Consider the following 19,783-nt stretch of genomic DNA (forward strand, 5'->3'; position numbering starts at 1 on the left):
GCAATGCTTGAGAGTCTACGATGCATGTGAGAAAACATAAGAGAAACTTTTGCTTTGATCTAACTTTCCATCTAGTATGGGGAGCTCTGTCTCAGGAAAAACTAACATAAAGCAGCATGTGACTCAGAGATATAATAGTTCTAAACAGAAGTCTTTGTTATTGGCAGTAGTGGGATAAAAGGAGGAAGGTAGCAGTGGGGTTCCCTGTGGTCAGAAAAGACATCTGGGTTTGGGTGAGGTTGTGAGAGGGATGAATATGTAGCGGACTGATGGGAAGGAGAGAGTAAAACAGATGAGGTGGCTTGTTTGCAAAAATTAATGAAGTTTTAGCCACAAAGTGGAAACAGCTCAAATTCCATCAATAGGACAATGATGAAACGAATGGTAGCATTTTCCCTCCATGGGATATTATTCAGTGATAAAAGGGAATAAACCATTGACACATGCAACAACATTGCTGAAACTCAAATGCGTCAGGATGAGTGAAAGAAGCTAGACACGAAAGAGTATACACTGTATGATTCTGTTTGAAACTGAAAACTAGGCAAAAATTAATCTATGGGGATAGAAGTCAGAAAAGTGATTCATGGTGTGGAGGGAATTAACTGGAAATGGGAATTAAGGAATATTTTGGGGTGAAATGTTTTTTGTTTTTTTTTTTAATGTCGCGATAACCTTTATTTTAAAGTACATAAATATCGTAAAATACTTTAAACAGACATCAATATTTAGAAAATAGACTTTTCTATTTGATTTTTTTTTACAGTTGATATTCTGTATTATTTTATATTAGTTTCAGATGTACAGCAGTGGTTAGACATTTATATAATTTATGCAATAATTCCTGTGATTAGTCTAGAAGCCACCTGACACTATACATAGTTGTTACATTATTTTTTTTATTCATTCATTCATTCATTTATTGATCAAATAATTTTTTATGTATAAAATTATAGTTGGCATTCATTATTGTTCAGCTTCAGGTGTACAGTGCAGTGATCAGGCATCTACATCTTCCCTGAGGGGGTCTCCCAAATGGGACCTGTGTCCATCAGATACCCTACAAAATCTTTACAACATTATTGATTATGTTCCCGAAATTATTTTTCAAAAACCCTGAGGCCATTTTGTGGTTACTGAGTGTTTTCTAATCCCCTCACCTTTCCCCTTATCCCCACCCCCTCGCCCATCTAACCACCCTCAGTAGGGTGAAAGGTTTTTCATCTTGAACTGGATGGTGGCTACATAGGTGTATGCATACATGAAACGTCATTAGGTTTTACATTTCAGATTGCACATTTTACTGTATGTAAATTAAACTTTAATGATTCCAATGCAGTAGAGGGGAAAAAAAAAGATTAGAGTGGGAATACGCCAGAGAGCAGAGTTAGTTCATTTAACCAAGGCAGAGATCTACAAAAGGTATTTTGAACAACAACAACAACAAAACAGTTTGGAGTCACTTTCCAGAGGGCTATGAGTTAAAAATAAAGGGATTATAACTTATCCTATAAACAATAAGTAGCTTCTGGAGTTTTTTAGTTGAAATCTAATAAGTGATGTTCCAGGATGGGGTCTGCCAGTGGTATGAGGTGTGGGCCGGAGGAAAGTAGGCAGGAGGTAAAGAAAATATGAAGTACCTATTGTGTGCCAGACTGCCATTTTCATCATTTGATGGATGAAGGAAGTAATGCTCAGAGAAGTTGATTTTCGCTGGGTCCCAAAGCTGGTTATTATTGAAGCTGGGATTTTGGATTCCAAAGCCCAGCTATTTTGCACTATGCTGCATTTGTTCTCAGAAGTCCTAAAGTAAGGTGAAGCAGGACAAACTGGCCTGTGGAGTTCTGAAAGCGGAGGAGAGGAAAAGACATAGGTACTTAATATTGATTTCCAATGCATTTGTATCTACCTATGTTTTCTGTAACTGATGTAATGTGAGGATAAAGTTCCTTCAGCAAAGAACAACTTTCATCACTTGGGGAAGATTCCATCCACCTTGACAATGATAGACTAAGTCCTATGGCATTTGAGACCATGTAGGAAGTTGTCTATATACCTGAAGAATAAACAGAAGGGTACAAGAAATATACAGAGGTATTTTCATATACTGGGAAGAGATTCTAACTTTAGGGACAGGCCTCTCAACTAGGGACATGGGAACTTTCTTGATGAGATGAGTAGAGACAATGTTAAGTGTAAGACAACAAGGTATGAATATTTTGTTCTCTCTTTTCTCTCTCTCTGAGGTTGACATAACATAGATTTTTGGGGGGAGATGGCTTTTTTTTTTTACACTTATTTTAATTTTCTAAATACAGCATGAATGCATCAAGCTGGAAAAAAGTAATAGTACAAATAAAACAAAGTCCCATGACTGACCCCAGTTCTCTCCAATGAGATAACACCTATTTTTATTTTTGATGTTGATATGTATCCCTATCATATGCTATGCATTAACACACATGTGAATCTATCTATAAATATTATATACGTCATATATAATATATAAAATAGACATGTAATTATTTTTGTGGATTTTTTAACCAAAAAAATTTACAAATTTTAAGGATTTTTATAGTTTTATTTTTTCATGCAGCAATATGCATTGAAGAGTTTTTACTGTCAAAATATATAAAGAAACCTCATTCAATTGTAATAGCTGTTAGCATTCCTTAAGATGAATCTGTTTTAGATGACTTAACAGTTATCCTACCTATTTGTTGTTATAAAAGCAGCTGCACAGAACATTCTTTTTCTATGCTGCCAAGTGCGTATTTGTATTTTCTCAGAGCAATTCTAAGAAATGAATTTACTAGATTATATTTAAAGTTATAATATATCTCTTAAAATTTCCCTCAGACATGGTTGAATCAATCTTGACACCCATAAGCAACATATAAAAATTCCTGGCACACTTCACAAACACCGTACTGTGTAATTTTTCCTGTGAATCTGTGTTTTTCTTAGCTAGCAATTATATTATTATCTCTGTTATTACTGATGAATAGAAGACATCATTCTTGACCTCCAGGAACTTTCAATCGACATCTCAGTGGTTGACAGGAAAATAAAGGAAGTAATTAAGAAATAAAGACATTGATACATTTTGCAGGAAGAGAAAAGAGGGTAATGGTCGTAAAGATTTTGATAGCTTTCTGACATTTGTCGTAGCTTCCGTTCTCTGGCCATAAAGTCTGCAGAAATGAGTTGTCTCACTGGGGATCTATGTGACCAAACATCTCTGTCATGGAGTCAGAATATTCTTAGGCAGGAGGATTGTACTCTAAGCAGCATGGAATGGGGGGCACTATTACTGATAAAGATACTGGGTCCAGTATTTCCTTTAATCAGTTGGTCATCTTGTTCATTTCTTGTATGCTTTGTGATGCTTACTGTCTTCATCTGAGAAAGTGAGAACCCACAAATGTTCTTTATAGATGGAAAATACCATTATCTTAAGAACCAGTGAAATATATATTTGAATAGGACATTCTTTTAGTACAGACTTTAGTGAACATCAGTCACCAGGAAAGTTTGTAAAACATGAATTTCTAGATCCCACCACCAGAGGTCTTGGCTGTGGCCTGGAAATTTCCATCTCTTACCAGTTCTTAGCTAATGCTGATATTACTGGTCTGGTGACCACAACGGTGAGAACTACTGCTTTAGTATGTTTCTCAGGTACTTGCGGGACAAAGGTTGAAAGAACGCCTGAGTGAGAAAGTTGGTAAGGATTTCTAAATGATAGAGTTATAGACTCCAGAGGCAATAAGCATGGAGCCAAGTTGTTTGGAAAGAGGCCATATGGAAGCTAAATGAGGCGAGGGCTGGGTCAGAGAGAGGCCATCCAAGGAGGAGCCTTTTGTTGTATTTCAGGGGAGACATGAGCAGAGTTTGAACCAGGGTCATATCAAAGGGGAAGGATAGGAAGAGATTAATTCAGAATGATTCAGGAGATAGATCTGGAGGATCTGGGATTGTCCGTTGAGAATGAAGGTGAGGGAGTAGTCTTGGATGCCTCACAAATTTCTAGTTTGGGTAATAAGGTGAATGACATAGCATACCATCACAATCGTAAAACAGGGTAAGAACATTATAAGAAGGTTAGTCAATATGTGTGTGAGTACTACAACGGGGTAGTGTCATAGGCAGCCCCAAGTTCCTGCACAAAGACCAGAGATCCATGGGAACTGATAAGAATGCTACCTGGGGCTTGACGTGACCTTAAATGGAGAATTATTCTGCCAGAACTAAGACCAAACAGGAAGGTCAGGGATGAGGATGTTTGAAAATGGGGTTGATTTTATTTTTAAATTATATAGTCTTCTGTAAGGATTTTGAGAAAGATTTTGAAACTTAAGTAAATAAATAATAGCAAAGTTTCGGGCAGCTAGAAAAGAATAAAGAGGCAACTGTAGCAGCAGCAGTTAAAATTTCACAAGGATAGAATAACAGGGTCACAAATAAGTCAGAAGCACACACAGACACTCACATGTACATATAAGATGGAAATGGAAAAAACGGGAAGGCTTATTCCTTTAAATTGTCATCATTTGTAGCTTAGATAAATAGCAGCAGCTTTCAAATATATGTAGAGAGAAACAGATGAGATAGATGAAAATAAGTATGTTAATGCCTACACAGTATATCTATCTGGGTGTTAGGTTTATGGACTATGTTTATTTTCTTATACAAACCTATTTCCTGGATTTTCTGTGATCAACATATTATACTTTAAAAACATGGAAAATGTTATTTAACTGTTTTTTAAAAAACTTGTTTTTGAATAGTAGAAGATAAAAAGCATGATGGGATTCTTTGTAGAACAGATTAGAATTTGGTTTTCTGTCTTTGCCCTTTCTGCCTTCCAAGACAGATCTTGGCAGTGCCGCGAAGAACACACTGGATCTCTCTCTGCTGAATGATTGGCAGGCTGGAGGCCCCTGACTGTTGCAGCCTCACAGGAAATGTCATCCATTCTCATTAGGAAGCCTGGGGCCACGAGGCAATTTTCAGAGTAACCCACCCAGCGTTGAAAGCAATTTGACAAACCAAGAAAAAGTTGTTAGTGACGCAGAACAGCTGGGAGACCATGGCAGCTAGAGGTGCTCTGCAAAATTCCCTTAGGAGTTCTGGGCCCACTTCTCTTCCCAGAATTCACAGAACCCAGAGACAAATGGCTCAGGCCAATACTGATGGATGCCAATAATAAAAGCAGAAAAGTTAAACAAACAAAAAACCCTAAGACATTTCCCTGCTGTGCTCTTTACTAAGAAGTATAATAGGTTTGATTTTAAGATCCATTCTTTATATGAGATGAGGTAGAGTGTTCATAAGAAAAGGAATAAAAAGCAGATTTTGCTCCCATCTCCCATTGGTTCCTGTCTTTTCAATCATCCCTTTTCATTCATCCCTTTTCTTGTCAGTGAGCTCTGATTCTGTGGCTTTGTTACCTGAGATATGAAAGCATAGAGGTTCAAAGATATATGGAATGCCTGCCGTTACTGCCATGTTCTGCCTTCCTTGTTTTTGGAAAAAACTCAAGCCACGAGTCTGGCTATTGTGAACGACAGGTTAATTGCTACCTAAACACATGCACATGTCTTCTCTTTTCCACTCTCTCTTCCATAGTCTCTCAAAAGTGATCCACAGAATATTTTTAAACCTGAATTCATCTTTATTGGACAATTCTTACTTAGGTCAACACGGAAATCACCTCCAGCCTCATTTAAACTATTTCTCTGTATTGTACATTTCGTAGAGAACACGCAGTGACCCACTCATGTCTCTTTCAACAAGATCATCATAGATGTGAAGTGGCTGTGATCACACAACAATAGGAAATTGACGTGGGGAGTTTTTGTATCTGCTGCTCTACATATTTGGAGTCTTTCTAAATCACGCTGGGGCTCAGGCTTGGCTTTTTCATCCTAGCAGGTTCTCTGTCATTGGGTAAGCCTCAAGGCTGGGGAGAGAGTGGTTACTAGAAAAAAAGAGAAAGCTGTAGCTGTAGCCTTTGGTGCTGGAGGGACAGGGCTGGGAACAAACCAGATGAATAAATGCTCTCACCTCCACTTCTTCCTCCATCTCATCTCCCAGCAGTGCTGCCCATTGGCCTAAACCAGAATCTGGAAAGATTTCACTACATATTTATACTTATATACATGGAAGTGCATGTATATAGTTAGCTGTATAATTATATTTTACGTAAACATTATTATAGCATATTTATGTTTGCAATTTGCTTTCTCCTCTTAATATTGTGTGAGAGAAATCGCCATGATCTCCACTGAAATGAAACGGGACCTGACCAGGAAATACTGATAATCAGTATTTGAAAAAAAGTTTTATTTCTATAATATTACAAGAGTCAACCATCACGGTACAACTGAGATCCTGTTAGGTGTATGTTTTGTCCAGTGTTATAAAAATCAGATAAATAAAAGAAGGTTTTAAAGTATCTTAAATCATGGGAATGTTGCAGAATGTTATAGTTATTCTGCAACATAGACCATTTTCCCAGGTTAAATAAAAAAAAGGGGGAACTTTTCTGGCTACAAAGGTCATTGGTTTATCTCACATAAGCAATTTACTGAAAACGAGGAAAAATATATCTCTGATCTGCTGCACAGAGTTGAGTAATTTCTGAGGAGGCTGTTGGAGGAAGTCATAGAGAGGATTTGACCACTGGTTGACCCACAAACTAGGGCAACCTCATTCCCTCTCCAGCCCTGAGAACACACATTCTGCCCTCCATTCCCCAGCTAGGAACCATTTCAAGGTAGGAACCTTGGGAGAGTAGGTGTTGTTGACACCATCTTGACGGAATACATGACTGACCCACGTTAGGGCCTCTATATAAGCTTCTAAGATTCCGAAGGGAGGTGCAGAGCTCTACTAGTCTTGTGGCCGCCAGAGAGGAAGGAGCCTTGTAAGTAAATTCCTTTGCTTGTTAAACCCACTACCTACCAGTCAGGAGTGGCCTGACTGTCCATTTGGTCTTCTTTGCCCTCTCTGTATAGGGGCGAGTTTCAAATTACCCTACCCCACTCCCAGGTATTTTGAGTTTGAGAAACAACAGAGGCTACTTGAGGTGGGAAAAGAAGTCACCTTTATTTATCTAAAAGTAATTTGCAAAGGAGTCATGATTTTAAACTTTTCTGGAAGGTGGGGTGAGGAATTGCATAATAAATATTTTACATTTTTTCATATGTTGCACTTAAGTACCACATCTTAATATCACAGTGTTTTAAATGACTGGCTATCATTCCAAATTAACTATACACCAGAAATATATCCATCGCCAACTATTGAAAGACGTTTACATTTGTTGCGGTTTTTCTTTATTCTAAACTGCATCAAACATCCTTTTTAAAATGTCATCGGATCAACATAGAACATATACACAGAAAAGTGCATTAAAACATATATGGAGTTCAATAAATTATTATGAACTAGATAAAATAATTCAAGGAACAGAATATTGAGAATTCTGGAAGTTTCCCTCATATTTCCTCACAAACATTCCTCTCTTTCTCCTTTCCAAAGTTTATAAGTATTATGGTTTTTAACATTGTATATTAGTTTTTCTGTTTTAAACTTCACATAAATAGAATAATCCAGTAAATAATTGCTATGTTTGCATTATTTGGCTCAAATTGTTGGACTCATTTACCATTTAACATGTATTTGTAGTTTAACATTTTTACTGTTAGATAATGTTCCACTGATTTATTATTTGAAGTGGATGGATATTTGTGTGGTTACAAATTTGTGGCTATTGTGATTAATAATGTTATAAATATTCTTGAACATGCATATTCTTATATACATGAATGCATTTGTTCTAGATATTGCCAGATTATATATTATGCTCAAATTTAGTTGATAATATCAATATGTTTTTAAAATCTCTGAAGAAAGTGTGCAGAATTGAAAAGGATACCAATGATTCTTCCTACCAAATTTAAATGGTCAAAATTTTCATTTCTTGACATTTTGGTGAATGTGAAGTGGTATCTTATTACTGTCATATTTTCCATTTTATTGCACTAATATAACTTCATGTAATAATTGTCCATTTGGTGAACTACCTTTTCAGATTTTTCAATTTTTTATTAGTTCGCCTTACTGATTTGTAATTGATTGTAACTTAAATTTCTTATTGATTTGAAAGTGGTCTTTATATATTTTGATAGGATCATGTCTTTATGTATATTGAAAACATCTTTTCTCACTTTGTGGTATATTTTTTAATTGTTTTGCTGGAATCTCATGATGAGTGAAAATTGACAGTTCAAATGTAGTCCATCTTTTCTCAATGGTTGGTATTTTAAAACTGTTCTCATATAAATGTTATGAATATACTCATGTTCTTCTGTATTCCACAATTTATTTTTACCTTTTACATTTAGAGCTAAAATTCTCTTGAAATTTATTATTTGTGAGTTGTGAAATAGGGAGCAAGACTTTTTTATTGACATAGATACTAAATTTTCCAAGCACCATTACTGAAAACTGTCCTTCATTGTTCTTGAGGACTGCCATTGTTAAAATCAAGCGGTCACACATGTGTAAGTCTGTTTCTGTACTGTCATTCTGTTTACAGGTCTGTTTTTTAGATAGGCACTAATAACATAATGTCTTAACTACTGTAGTTATATAATAAATCTTGGAAATTAATGGGATAAGTCTTTTCACTTTCTTTTTTGTTCCACTTGTCCTTCTTCAAGAATACCTTGGCTCTTTTTGGCCAAACACAATGTTGAATAAAAGTGGTGTGGGTGGGTGGGTGTAAATGCCCTTTTTTACTCTGCTATTAAAAGAAATGTTCTATATAAGTGACTATTACATCTAAAGTTTCTCTTCCCAATTATTATTTTATGAATATGCTTTACCAGTTTCCTTATTTTTTAGCTTCCTAAAATGGTGACTTTTGTAAAATAATTTTCTGCATCTCTTGAATACTTACATAATATTTTTTCCTTTATTAACATGAAAATGACATTGATATATTTTTGTATGTTAAAGCAAACTTTCACTCTTGGAATATTTTAAATGTGGTCATGATACATCCATAGATATAGATATAAATGTGGATATGGATATAGAGATTAATTATACATACTTTTTTTTGCTATCATTAGCTGATATTTTTAGTGTTCTCTGTATCCATGCATACAAATGACAATTTCCTTTTCTCTTAAAGCCTTTGTAAGGCTTTGGTATCAAGTTCATGTAGGCCTCATACAAATAACTGGGAAATAGTTATTATTTGTGTCTCTACTGGAAGAGTACCCGTAAGACTTATTTTTGTTTCTTTCTTACATATTTTGTAAAATTTACTAGTAAAATGACCTATACCAGGTGTATTTTGTGGGAGGCTTTTTTATTATTACAGAATTGATTTTCTTTACTAGTCAAATAACTATTGTATTTTCATTAATTATTTTATTAACTTTAGTAAATTTTCCTTTTCTAGTAATCAGTTCATTTCATCTAATTTTTACTCATTTCCATGCTTTTCTTTATCTTCTTGACTGTATCATGCTGATTTATAATAGCTGTTTTCTTAATACTTATATTCTAATTCTATAATCTCTTTCATTTAGGTCTATTTCTGTTGATTGATTATTTCCCCCTCGTTATGGGCATGTACTGCTACTTTTATATGTCTGGTAAGTTTTGATTGAGTTATGGATATTTTGGATTTTATATTTTTGGGTGCTGCAATTTTTTGTATTCCTTTGAGTACTGTTGAACTTTGTTCTGGCATGCCATTATTTAGGATCAGTATATTCATTTCTAGCTTGCTCTCAAGCTTTCTTATCATGAGTCTTTATGCTAGAGCTAATTTAATCCAACTACTCCAGCCACAGTGTTCTGAAGACTACTCAATGTCATATATTATGATGCTTTTCCACTCATAGTAATTTGTCACAATGAAAGAACCAACATTGATGTATTGCTATTAAGTAAGCTTCACACCTCATTTGGGTTTCACAAGAGTCCTTCTGCTGTTCCAGGATCCCGTTCAGGAGACCATATTACATTGAGGAGTTATGTTTCATTGGGCTTCTCTAGATTGTGACAGTTTCTGAAGAGTACTGGAAAGGTATTTTTTAGAATTTCCCTGATTTTGGGTTTGTCTGATAGTTTTCTCAGGGTGGGACTGGGATCATGGGCTTTCGAAAGGAGATAGAGGTAAAAAGCCATTCTCATTACATCATTTGAAGGTACGTCCTGTTGACATGACTTATCACTGATGATGTTAATCTTGATCAGCTGATCAAGGTGATGTTTGCCAGGTTTCTCCACTGTAAAGTTACTTTTCCACCCCTTTTCACCCTGGGCTTTTTGGAGGCAAGTCACTAATCCTAGCCCACAGTTAAGAATAGAAGAAGTCTCCCGAAAAAAAAATGGCGGCGTGAGGGGAGCCTCTGTAACGCTCCCCTGGAATTTACAACGAATCGGACAACAATAACTCCACAAAGGACTCCTTGCACAGCAGACAGGCAAGACTAAGAGGCCGACTACTGAATTCACCTCCAGGTGGGTGAATCGCGCGAGCGGGGGAGGAGGGAGAGGAGAAGTGCGAAGACGGAGCCGCGCGGGCGCAGGACACAGACCTAGCTCAGTGCTCGGAGCCCGCTGCTCCCGGATCTTCCGCTGCTGCGGGAGAGGGAAGGACTCGGACTGCTAGGGCTCCGCTTACGGCCCACAGGGCTGAGGGGGCAGCATAGAAAACCGCTGAACCCAACACTCGCTCACGGCAGACCTCGGAGCAAAGACTGAGGGAAGAGGGCTGAAATCGGTGGTTTAAGCCCTCACTGCCGAGCGGAGAACGGAAGCCCTAGGCACGGAGACTAGCCGCCCCTCCCTACCCTCCCAGAGCTCGCCCCGCCCCCACCTGCCCGGTGCTAGAAGCTATAAAGTAGCAGTGTCGGATCAAAGGACAGAATATTTGCTGCTCTGAGAACTGTGGACCGCAGACACAGATTCGCAGCTCAACTAGTTCCGGCAAAGGGGAGGGAGCTGTGGAAGCAGGACTGGCTGTGGTGGTGGTCGCCGCCATTGCTCTGGGCCACCTCTCACAACTCACCCCGCCCCTGGCCCCACCTATCTGGGCGGATCCCTGCAGGAGTAAACAGAACTGCTGAAACAAACGGGCTCTGAATCTGGTGCAGAAAGAGCTTTGGAACTCCAAAAGCTCTTCGCATACCTATCAACCTGTTGAAAAAGACACTCCTGTAGATGTCTAGGAAGAGAAATAGTAAATCAGTGATTGCCATGAATAACCAAGGCAACAAGACAGCTCAGAAAGAAAATGAAAACTCTCCAGAAAAGGAACTTAGAGATATGGACCTTTGTGATTTAAATGACAGAGAATTCAAGATCGCAATTCTGAAAAAACTGAACGAGATGCAAGAAAACACAGAAAGGCAGTTTAATGAACTCAGAAACACAATCAAAGAACACCATGAGCATTTTACAAAAGAGATTGAAATCTTGAAAAAGAACCAAATAGAATTTCTGGAGATTAAGAACTCAATAGAAGAAATTAACAATAAAATATCCAGCTTAGGTAGTAGAGTTGACCAGATGGAGGAAAGAATCAGTGACATCGAAGATAGGAACCTGGAATTTACACAGAGGGAAGAAGAAAGAGACTTGAGACTTAAAAGAAATGAAAGAACTCTACAAGAACTTTCTGACTCCATCAGAAAGAGCAATATAAGAATAATGGGCATACCAGAAGGAGAAGAAAGAGGGAAGGGAACAGAGAATATATTCAAACAAATCGTCGATGAGAACTTCCCAAACTTGTGGACAGAACTGGATCCTCGAATCCAAGAAGCAAATAGAACACCTAATTACCTCAATCCCAACAGGCCTTCACCAAGGCACATTGTATTGAAGCTGTCTAAAATCAATGATAAAGAAAGAATCCTCAAGGCAGCCAGGGAAAAGAAGACGGTAACTTACAAAGGAAAGCCCATTAGATTATCATCAGATTTTTCAGCAGAAACTCTACAAGCTAGGAGGGAATGGAACCAAATATTCAAACTATTGAAAGAGAGAAATCATGAGCCAAGAATAATATATCCAGCAAAGATCTCCTTTAGATATGAAGGAGGAATAAAGACCTTTCCAGACATCCAGAAGCTGAGGGAATTTTCTAATACACGACCTGCACTACAAGAAATACTAAAGGAGGCTATTAGACCACCATCAACAGGGACAACTTGTGGCAACCGAAACATAAAAAGGGGGAGCGTAAAGGCCTGAACTGGAATATGGGAATAGAGAAAGTAAGCGTACTGAAGAAACTGGAATACTCTAAATATCAAACTTTCTTTTACATAAACTCAAGGGTAACCACTCAAAAAACATCCAAATCTGAAATATATACTGTAATAAAAGAAGAAACAGAGGGAAACATCATAGAATACTACCACACAGAAATAACAGACAACAACAAAAAGGCAAAGAAACAATGGAGACACAGCCTTACCAGAAAACTAAAGACAGAATGACAAGAAATCCTCACATATCAATAATCACCCTAAATGTAAATGGACTGAACTCACCAATAAAGAGACACAGAGTAGCAGATTGGATCAAAAAACTAAACCCAACCATATGCTGCCTACAAGAGACACATCTCAGCTACAAGGACAAGCATAGACTCAAAGTGAAAGGGTGGAAATTGACACTTCAAGCAAATGGTACCCAGAAAAAATCAGGTGTAGCCATAATGATTTCCGATGAAACAGACTTCAGGGTGAAAAAGATAACAAGAGACAAAGATGGACATTTCATAATGGTAAAGGGGACTATACAACAAGAAGACATAACAGTCATCAATATTTATGCCCCCAATCAGGGAGCACCGAAATATACCAAACAACTACTAACAGAACTAAAGGGAGAAATTGACCAAAACACAATTATACTAGGGGACTTAAATACATCATTGACAGCTATGGATAGATCATCCAAACAGAAGATAAATAACGAAATCGCAGCCCTAAATGACACATTAGATGAATTGGACATAATTGACATATATAGAGCACTTCATCCTAAAACATCAGACTATACATTCTTTTCTAGTGTACATGGAACATTCTCAAGGATAGACCATATATTGGGACACAAAATCAGCCTCAGCAAATTTAAGAAGATTGAAATCATACCAAGCATATTCTCTGATCACAAAGCTTTGAAATTGGATATCAACTGCAAAAAGAAAGCAGGAAAAAACACAAATACATGGAGATTAAACAACATACTTTTAAAGAACGACTGGGTCAAAGAAGAAATTAGAGGAGAGCTCAAAAGATACATAGAAACAAATGACAATGAAAATACATCCTACCAAAATTTTTGGGATGCCGCGAAAGCAGTTTTAAGAGGGAAATTTATATCATTACAGGCCTATCTCAAGAAACAAGAAAAATCCCAAATAAATAACCTCATGTTACACCTTAAAAAACTAGAAAAAGAAGAACAAGCGAAACCCAAGGTCAGCAGAAGAAAGGAAATAACAAAAATCAGAGCAGAACTAAATGAAATAGAGAACAAAAAGACAATAGAAAAAATTAATGTGACAAAAAGCTGGTTCTTTGAAAAGATTAACAAAATCGACAAACCCTTGGCTAGACTCACTAAGATAAAAAGAGAGAAGACACTAATTAACAAAATCAGAAATGAAAAAGGGGAAGTTATCACGGACACCACAGAAATACAAAGGATTATCCAAGAATACTATGAAGGACTATATGCCACCAAATTTAATAACTTAGAAGAAATGGACAAGTTCTTAGAAACATATAGCCTTCCAAGGCTGAATCATGAAGATCTGAAAAATCTTAACAGGCCGATCACCAGTAAGGAAATTGAATCAGTCATCAAAAACCTTCCCAAAATCAAAAGTCCTGGACCAGATGGCTTCACCAGTGAATTCTACCAAACCTTCAAAGAGGATCTTATACCAATCCTGCTCAAACTCTTCCAAAAAATTGAAGAAGAGTCAGTACTCCCTAACTCATTTTATGAGGCCAACATTACCCTGATCCCAAAACCTGGTAAGGACAACACAAAAAAAGAAAACTACAGACCTATATCTCTGATGAATACAGATGCTAAAATCCTAAACAAAATTCTAGCAAATCGAATACAATAATGCATTAAAAAGATTATTCATCACGACCAAGTGGGGTTCATCCCCGGGGCACAAGGATGGTTCAACATTCGCAAATCCATCAATGTGATACATCACATAAACAAAATAAAGGACAAAAACCATATGATTCTATCAATTGATGCAGAAAAAGCATTTGATAAGATACAACATCCATTTATGGTTAAAACACTTACTAAAATTGGTATAGAAGGAAAATACCTCAACATAATAAAGGCCATATACGACAAGCCCTCAGCTAACCTCATAATTAATGGTGGAAAGCTGAAGCCCTTTGCTCTACGTTCAGGAACACGACAAGGTTGTCCCCTATCACCTCTGCTTTTCAACATAGTGTTGGAAGTACTCGCCAGAGCTATCAGGCAAGAGAAAGAAATAAAAGGCATCCAAATTGGGAATGAAGAAGTTAAATTGTCACTCTTTGCAGATGACATGATGCTATATATAGAAAACCCTAAAGACTCCACCAAAAAGCTATTAGAAACAATCAATGAATATAGTAAAGTTGCTGGCTACAAAATCAACGTACAAAAGTCCATTGCTTTCCTATATACCAACAATGAAATCTCAGAAAAAGAGATAGAAAAAACAATTCCTTTTGCAATTGCAGCAAAAAGAATAAAATACCTAGGAATAAACTTAACCAAGGATGTGAAGGATTTATATGCTGAAAACTATAAGACATTTTTGAAAGAAATTGAAGAAGACACAAAGAAATGGAAAGACATTCCGTGCTCATGGATTGGAAGAATCAACATCGTTAAAATGGCCATATTACCCAAAGCCATATACAGATTTAATGCAATCCCCATTAAAATCCCAATGGCATTTTTTAAAGAAATAGAACAAAAAATCATCAGATTTGTTTGGAACCTCAAAAGACCCCGAATAGCCAAAGCAATATTAAAAAAAAAGAACAATACTGGAGGTATCACACTCCCTGATTTTTCCTTGTACTACAGGGCTACAATAATCAAAACAGCTTGGTATTGGCGGAAAAACAGACACATAGACCAATGGAATAGAATTGAGAACCCAGAAATAAAACCACATAAATATGGACAGATAATTTTTGACAAAGAAGCTAAAAACATACAATGGACGAAAGACAGCCTCTTCAATAAATGGTGCTGGCAGAATTGGATAGCTACGTGCAAAAGAATGAAACTGGACTGCTATCTGTCACCATGTACCAAAATTAATTCAAAATGGATCAAAGACTTAAGCATAAGACCTGACACAATAAACTGCATTGAAGAAAACATAGGTACTAAACTTATGGACCTTGGGTTCAAAGAGCATTTTATGAATTTGACTCCAAAGGCAATGGAAGTAAAAACTAAAATAAACAAATGGGATTATATGAAACTGAAAAGCTTCTGCACAGCAAAAGAAACTATTGACAAAATAATGAGGCAACCAACTGAATGGGAGAAGATTTTCGCAAACAGTTCCTCTGATAAGGGGCTAATATCCAAAATATACAAGGAACTCATGAAACTCAACAACAAAAAAACAAACAACCCAATTGAAAAATGGACAGAGGACCTGAAGAGACATTTCTCCAAAGAGGACATACAAATGGCAAATAGACATATGAAAAAATGCTCAACATCGCTAATCATCAGAGAAATGCAAATGAAAACCACAATGAGATATCACCTCACCCCAGTCAGAATGGCTTTCATCAACAAAACAAATAGTAACAAGTGTTGGAGAGGCTGTGGAGAAAAAGGAACTCTCATACACTGTTGGTGGGAATGCAGACTGGTGCAGCCGCTATGGAAGGCAGTGTGGAGGTTCCTCAAGAAATTACGAATAGAATTACCATATGACCCAGCAATCGCTCTCCTCGGTATCTACCCCAAAAATATAAAAGCATCTCTCTATAGAGACACGTGTACGCCAATGTTCATTGCAGCTTTGTTTACGGTGGCCAAGACATGGAAACAACCAAAATGTCCTTCGATAGATGAATGGATAAAGAAGTTGTGGTACATATACACAATGGAATACTATTCGGCGTTAAGGAAAGATGATATAGGAACATTTGTGACAACATGGATGGATCTCGAGAGAATAATGCTAAGTGAAACAAGTCAGACAGAAAAAGCAGAGAACCCTGTAATTTCACTGATATGTGGTATATAAACCAAAAAGAACAAGACAAACAAATGAGAAACAAAAACTCATAGACACAGACAATAATTTAGTGGTTACCAGAGGGTAAGGGGGTGGGGGGTGGGTGATGAGGGTAAAGGGGATCAAATATATGGTGATGGAAGGAGAACTGACTCTGGGTGGTGAACACACAATGGGATTTATAGACGATGTAATACAGAATTGTACACCTGAAATCTATGTAAATTTACTAACAATTGTCACCCCAATAAAATTAATAAAAAAAAAAAAAAGAAAAAAAAAAAAAAAAAAGAATAGAAGAAGTACATTAAGCTAGAGGGGTTCCTACCTACATAAATTATTTGGAAGTCTGCTTTCAGGATTGTTTCTCTTCTCACAATACATAGTGATTTTATAGATTTTCTTGGGTTTTATGTTGATTTATTTGCTTTGCTCATGATGTTTTGCTTCATCGTTGGTTTTGTAATTTGAAATTGCAAGTACATTGCCCATGAAATGTTATCTGTGGTAAACTTGTATAGCCTGGTGTATAAGACACCACTTATAGCCCACTTCTGAGCTACTCAGCCCGATTTGCCTCTTGTTCCCACTGCCAATGTAGTCACCAGGTCTACCCAGGCTCCTACTGACTTCAGAGAGACACAATCCCTCCTCACTAACCTCATGCTAACACCACTTGCGTTTTGCCTCTTGTCCAGGCTTTCCCCTTAGTTGTCAGGGTTTGGAACCTCAAGTACCTGGCTCAGTAAACAGTGGGACATTGGGCACATTAATGCCTCATGGGACAAATATTTGACAAGTGAAATATCGGAGCCAGAAGATGGTGTTCTCTCCTTGCTTCTTCTGGAAAGACTGCTGAGATGTAGTTATATGGTTACTTGAAGGACAGTTCCCATGGAATCCATCCTTGTATTGCAGGCTTCTTCCTTCTCAGCTTGACTGATTCCTCTTGTCTCTCACTTACCCTAAAATAATTACTGTTTCTCACCAGTATGTCCTTTGCTATAGGCTCTGCTTTCTAAGGAATCCAGTCTAAGATAATCACCTGTGCCTGATCCTCCTGAGGAATTACCAGCCTGGGACCACCTTTTTTCTAAATTTATTAGCTTGAGCTTTCCTGGACCATGCAGGCATTGAAAATTTCAAACTTAAATCCTTATGAGGAGAGAATTATCTTTATAAATTCTTAAGGGATTTTTTTCTTTTCCCTTATTCAAAATTCAGAGCAAAATAGAAAAAAGGTTTTTTTCCCCCGTCCCTTCATCTCCGAGGTACCATTTAAAAAAAATTCTAGTTTATCTTATTACTGAAGATGAATCATTTTCAGCATCACAGGTTTATATGGGATATTAGTATTTGCCCAACTACTTTTCTCCTAACCATATGTGGCTGTTAAAACTCTTAACTCTCAGTTATTGAGATTTCAATTTCTCCCAAAGTGGCTGAAACCTCAGTACCTCCTCATGTCAGGTTTCAGATTCTTGTTCACGTGTGGTCCTTCAGTATTTCCCTTACATCCTTGAGATCTCTGCTGTGCATTAACATCATGTTTATTGTTTTTCATCCACGTTTTCATAGGTGTTTTTATTGGTAGAACTTCCATGATATGTTATTTTCCATATTCCCAGAAACACTCGATATTTGCAGTTCTGCTAAGCTTGGTGATCTGGTTTATAAAGGCACATCCACTTGGATGGAAGCAGCAATTCAAGAGGAGAGTTTACTACTAGTAAATACATGCCTTTCCTGAGAAATAACATGAAAATAGAGAAAAAAGATATATATCGACAGATAATAGACCAAAATAGTATGTATTGCAGTCCAACAATAGTGTAGGGACAATCATCTCTATATATTTCAATAAGCCTGAGGGTTAGCCAACTCCTACACCTAAATTATAATTCATGTTAATCATGTTGACATCAAGGAAATGCAACTTTTTTTTTTTTTTTTAATATTCACCATGTTGAAGATGGGAGCTGTGGTCATACAGCAGCCTAGCCGTCTGTCTCCCCCAACCTTTCCCTAAGGAAAGAAGAATTTGTGGGACTGTGCCTCTCTGGGATGGAGTTTATAATATCCTGAGTCTCCCCATCTGGTCTTCAAGAGAAGGGTCTGTGGTCAACGACGAGTAAGATTCCTCACGGGAGGGACAACTCAAGCAAGATGGGACCCCATTGAGACCCCAATGAGCTGTTATAAGAAATAATATGAGGGAGCCTTTCCCCTACTTCCTCTTGTTCTTGTGGGAAGCTGTGGCTTGCCTCTGCTTCTCCCTCTCACCTTATTGTCAGAGAGGCCTATTAGAGCGATAAAATCAAGCTCTTTCTGCTCAGCTCATGGGACAGTTTCACCGCGAGAGACTCTCTCCCCCAGGGTGGTACATACCGCACCTTAGTCATTTTGGGACAATATGCTTCGGCTGCTTTGGGACAAATAATTGGGTATTGAAATTATGTTTTTTTTTTTTGAAATGGTGTAAGAGTTTCACAGACCCTGCCTCTAATCATGTGATGTTCATTGTTTGTAATCATTAAATACTGTCAGTGACCCGATTCGGGGCTCCAGTCTCTTGAGGCTGCGAGTCCCTCGGTCCTCTGTGATTTAACTGTATATGACTCTCTGTCTCTGTATTATAGTTTAACCCTCGCTGCCTCCCTCGCCTTCCCACGGCTTGTGTTGTGCAGGTCGCAACAGGGAACACTATATAAAATATATTTAAAAATATTTTTCCTGAAATAATTTTAAATGTTATGTTACTTAAAAGAGTGGATAATATATAAAAACTGTAATCATTACCAATTATTGAGCTTTTAATAAGTCTCTGGTACTGGGCTCTGCATTTTACCTAATTCTTAAAACATTAACTTAATTCACACAATAAACCTGCAAGGTAACTATTATGAGCTTTGCCTTATAATAAGTGCATGAAACATACACTATTAGCAAGTGGCCAAGACATAATTACAATTTCTCTGCTATTTCTCTTTCACTGTATTGCCATCCTTTTCCATCCAGGAAACTTCCTTGACCTACAGACATGTTCTTCTAAGAATGCCCCTGATAACTGAGGCATGGTCACACTTTGCCCAGGAGAGTCCCTGACAATCCTGGAAGAGCCAGCATGTCCTCAGTGTCTATTCTTTGACCCTGTTTATGACCTCTTTCTAGCAGGTTCCCAGGATGGTCAGATCCTCTATCTGGCAGAGACTGTGACGGAGGTATTTTGGCACACGGGCCAAATCTGTCACACTGAAACCAGTGGGGAGATGTAGAAGGGGGACTGGGTAGTGAGTCAAAAATGACAAAACCGGCAACAAACAGGAGGGACAAGTTTTCAAATATGATAATTCTGTCTGGACAGTTGACAAAGAACAAATAAATGCTCCCTTGCTCCCTCTGGAAATGATCATTTGAAAAAACAGGCTGGGGAGC

Source organism: Rhinolophus hipposideros (genome assembly GCF_964194185.1).
Source record: "Rhinolophus hipposideros genome assembly, chromosome: 14".
Lineage (NCBI taxonomy): Eukaryota > Metazoa > Chordata > Mammalia > Chiroptera > Rhinolophidae > Rhinolophus > Rhinolophus hipposideros.